Below are 5272 nucleotides of genomic sequence, written 5' to 3'. Positions count from 1 at the left end.
ACAGTTACGTGGGAGGAGAGAAAACTTGGATTCCGTGGTCGAGCAGCTGCTCATAAGATACACATCATGCCAGTAAATGCCAAAGGACGATTCGCTTGGTTTAAGAAGCGTAAACGTTGGACAATTGAACGTGGCGATCCGATGGCAGCGTGCGGGTATGGCGAATGCCCGGTAAACGTCATCTGCCAGCGTGTGTAGTGCCAACAGTAAAATTTGGAAGCGATGGTGTTATGGTGTGGTCGTGTTTGTCATGGAGGGGCCTTGCACCTCTTGTTGTTTTGCGTGACACTATCACAGAACAGGCCTACATTGATGTTTTAAGCACCTTCTTGCTTCCCACTGCTGAAGAGCAATTCGGGAATGGCGATTGCATCTTTCAACACGATCGAGCACCTGTTCGCAACGCAGGGGCTGTGGTGGATTGGTTACACGACAGTGACATGCCTGTAAAGGAGTGGTCTTCACAGTGTCCTGACCAGAATCCTACAGAACTTCTTCGGGATGTTTAAGAACGCCGACTTTGTGCCAGGCCTCACCAACCGACATCGTTACCTCTCCTCAGTGCAGCACTTCGTGAAGAATGGGCTGCCATTCCCCAAGAAACCTTCCAGAACCTGATTGAACGTATGCCTGCGTGAGTGGAAGCTATCATCAAGGCTGTGGGTAGGCCAACACCATAGTGAATTCCAGCATTACCGATGGAGGGCGCCACGAACTTGTAAATCATTTTCAGCCAGGTGTCAGGATACTTTTGATCTGATAGTGTATTAATGTGATAGATGACTGCCATCTTTCAGGTAGTATCAAAGTAGTCCTACGGGTTAAAGGAACTATCGCACGCCTAACTATTGTCGTCATTCACCGATGACGACAGCGATGCGAAACGGTTTCGCCGTAACCGGGCGCCCCGGCCGCCTGGAGAGAAAGTTGTCCAGTAGGTGTCCGTTCCTCATCCCAGGAACACCTGCCGGAAGCCGGAGTCGCCGACACCTGCACGCAGCATCACTACACACCCACTATGCACCACTGCCTACACTACACAGCCACGGCAGTAGGAAAGAGATGCAAATCCCTTGAATGAAATGTGCAAGTGTTTTACGGAGAGAGTAGCAATACACACACCTGTTGCTACAGTTAGACACATACTGTGCTGGCTGTCGAGACCGAACCGTGACAAATTTGCACATTGTATCGATGCCGTTGTTCTGGTACAATGAGCAATCTATGCACATACCAAACTCGTTACCAAAGACGTCTCAGGTCCATACACAAATGAGCCATAAAATTATCACCATTGCTAGCTGCTGGTGGAGGAGAAGGAGGAGTAGATTAGTATTTAACGTCCCGTCGACAACGAGGTCACTAGGGACGGAGCACAAGCTCGGATTTCAAAGGAACCATCCCGGCATTTGCCTGAAATGATTTCGAAAATCATTAGAGGCATCATTTAGTACCGTATAATTCCTCGCCTGGATTTTATAGCCACCCGGATTCGGTCAGGAAGTAAGACCAGGTGAGTGCAGATACGTCGCATCCGAGTTAAGGCAGACGCTGAGGATTTGAACGCGCCATTCCACCAAATAGCGGAGATGCTGATTTTGGCGTTTTACTCGCTGTATATTGCGCAAGCAGTAAAGGAAACAAAAGAAATTTTTTAGTAGGAATTACAATCTATGGAGAAGAAATAAAAACTCGAAGGTTTGCCGATGACACTGTAATTCTGTCAGAGGCAGCGAAGGACTTGGAAGAGCAGCTGAACGGAATAGACAGTGTCTTGAAAGAAGGATATAAGATGAGCATCAACAAAAGCAAAACCAGGATAATGGAATACAGTCGAATTAAATCAGGTGATGCTGCGGGAATTAGATTAGGAAACGAGACAAAGTAGTAGATGAGATTTCCTGTTTGGGGGCAAAATAACTGATGATGTCTAGAAGTGCAGAGGATATAAAATGTAGACTGGCAACGGCAAGGAAAGCGTTTCTGAAGAAGAGAAATTTGTTAACATCGAGTAGAGATTTAAGTGACACGAAGTCGTTTCTGAAAGTACTAGTTTGGAGTGTAGCCATGTATGGGAGTGAAACATGGACGATAAATAGTTTAGACAAGAAGAGAACAGAAGCTTTCGAAATGTGGCGCTACAGAAAAATGTTGAAAATTAGATGGATAGATCACGTAACTAATGAGGAGGTACTGAAAAGAACTGGGGAGAAGAGGAATTTGTGACACAACTTGATTATAATAAGGGATCGGTTGGTAGGACGCTTTCTGAGACACCAAGGGATAACCAAATTAATATTGGAGGGCAGCATGGAGGGTAAAAATCGTAGAGGGAGACCAAGAGATGAATACACTAAACAGATTCAGAAGGATGTAGGTTGCGGTAGGTACTGGGAGATGAAGAAGACTGCACAGGATAGAGTAGCATGGAGAGCTACATCAAACCAGTCTCCGGACTGAAGACCACAACGACAACCTGCTGTTCCACCAGGTCTCAGAGATTATCTATAGCTTCCCAAGTCAAGTGAGTTTGCCGGCAAGTCGTCGTGTAGCGCGGTGGAGGCGTGTTCAGTAAACCGGTAATATATTCTTCCAGCCCGATGGACTTTGCTGTTGTCGTCTTGAAATGTAGCAGTATTCATGGCCTTTTGCAAGATGACCTACTCCAAATGTTCACTGCATGCAGTTTCCGTCGCAATGTTCTCTGACTCACAGGTTGCGATGTACCTTCTTTTATTGCCTACAAAATTGCTGTCGGGTTTGGAAACGATCTTCATCCATAATTTTTGCGTAATCATTTGGTGCCACGTACCTCCGCAAACTCATCAAGGACTTCATGAATCTATGTCACGCAGAACCGTCGCTGGATTGTGTTCCAAACGTGGACCAACACGCTCTTAAGGAGGTGGTCATGTTTCTGCTCATCAATGTAAATACAAGGGACACATTCAGGGCACAGTTTACACGATTCACACCGATGACGCATACGAATACGGACGCTGAAGTTAACAAGCTCTTTTTTGCCTTTGCAGAACATATCATGACGAAAATGGCATCGTAAAAGAGTAGGGGAGGCCGAGGTAGGTTGACAAGCGAGGTAAAACCACCGGTTAATTACGCAATGTTCATACTTCTAGATACCACCATCGTACAGATACTACCAACGCTCCTCACGATGAAAAACTAAAAACTCCAAGTCGAAACTTCTGCCGCCAGTTCAGTTTGTTATTGGTAATTATCGTATATTCGAACTTTATGAATCACCTTGAAGAAAATGACTTGTTGGTACATAACCAACAGGGATTCAGAAAATATCGTTCTTGTGCAACACAGCTAGCTCTTTATTCCCATGAAGTAATGAGTGCTGTCGACAAGGGATCTCAGATCGATTCCATATTCCTAGATTTCCAGAAGGCTTTTGATACCGTTCCTCACAAGCGACTATTAATCAAATTGAGTGCATATGGAGTATCGTCTTAGTTGTGTGACTGGATTCGTTGGTTCAAATGGCTCTGAGCACTATGGGACTTAACATCAGAGGTCATCAGTCCCCTAGAACTTAGAACTACTCAAACCTAACTAACCTAAGGACATCACACAACATCCATGCCCGAGGCAGGATTCGAGCCCGCATCTCGTGGTCGTGCGGTAGCGTTCTCGCTTCCCACGCCCGTGTTCCCGGGTTTGATTTCCGGCGGGGTCGGGGATTTTCTCTGCCTCATGATGGCTGGGTGTTGTGTGCTGTCCTTAGGTTAGTTAGGTTTAAGTAGTTCTAAGTTCTAGGGGACTGATGACTATAGATGTTAAGTCCCATAGTGCTCAGAGCCATTTGAACCATTTGAACCAGGATTCGAACCTGCGGCCGTAGCGGTCGCGCGGTTCCAGACTGTAGCGCCTAGAACCGCTCGGCCGCACCGGCCGGCGACTGGATTCGTGATTTCCTCTCAGAAAGGTTACAGTTCATAGTGATAGACGGTAAATCATCGAGCAGAAGAGAAGTGGTAGTGTCATAGGCCCCTCGCTGTTCCTGATTTACATAAATGATCTAGGTGATAATCTGAGCAGCTCCCTTAGATTGTTTGCAGATGATGCTGTAATTTACCTTCTAGTAAAATCATCAGACAATCAATTCCAATTACAAAATAATCTAGAGAGAATTTCTGTATGGTGCGGAAAGTGGCAACTGGCACTAAACAAAGAAAAGTGCGAAGTCATCCATATGGGTACTAAAAAAAATCCAATAAATTTTTGGTATACGATAAATCGCACAAATCTAAGGGCTGTCAAATTCTGCTAAATACCTAGAAATTACAATTACGAGCAACTTAAACTGGAAAGACCACATAGATAACACTGTGGGGAGGGCGCAAGAAAGACTTCACTTTCTTGGCAGAAAACTCAGAAGACGCGACAAACCCACTAAAGAGACAGCGTACATTACACTTGTCCGTCCTCTGCTGGAATATTGCTGCGCGGTGTGGGATCCTTACCAGGTACGATTGACGGAGAACATCGAAAAAGTACAAAGAATGGCAGCCCGTTTCGTGTTATCGAGCAATAGGGGTGAGAGTGTCACTGATATGATACGCGATTTGGGCTGGCAGTCACTGAAACACAAGCGGTTTTCTTTGCGGCGAGACCTATTTACGAAATTTCAATCACCAACTTTCTCTTCTAAATGCGAAAATATTTTGTCGACATGTAGGGAGAAATTATCATCATAATAAAATAAGAGAAATCAGAGCTCGAACGGAAAGATTTAGGTGTTCCTTTTTCCCACGCGCCATTCGAGAGTTGAATGGTTCGATGAACTCTCTGCCAGGTACTTAAGTGTGAATTTCAGAGTAACCATGTAGATGTAGATGCAGATGTAGTTAACGCGTTATAATCTTCGAGACATTCTTCATAATACCTTGAGCAATAACGGGTAAGATATTTGGTTATTCTTGACCGATCTTTAAGTTGACCTTGTCTCTAGTGAACATCACTTTTCAACGGCAAAAACGACATATCGTTTTCTTGTTACTGGTAGTGCTTGCCGAAACTGAAAATACTTCCGCTCAGGCTGCAGCGGCTAAAATACAACCAACATAAACTCTTGAAGAATCTTCCCATGTACTTCAGCCAGAGTAAAATGAAGGAGCAGGACCTAAGAAATGTTGCTTCTATTAAGTGAAAACGTTGCCGAAGTATTTCGATTTTAAACCATAGCGTGAAGAAACGCAGTGAAAGTTTTTTTTAATAATCTCACGTCTATAATCTGTGTTGGAGA

Source organism: Schistocerca piceifrons, chromosome 5 (genome assembly GCF_021461385.2).
Source record: "Schistocerca piceifrons isolate TAMUIC-IGC-003096 chromosome 5, iqSchPice1.1, whole genome shotgun sequence".
NCBI classification, from domain to species: domain Eukaryota; kingdom Metazoa; phylum Arthropoda; class Insecta; order Orthoptera; family Acrididae; genus Schistocerca; species Schistocerca piceifrons.
This window is presented reverse-complemented; position numbering follows the sequence as displayed.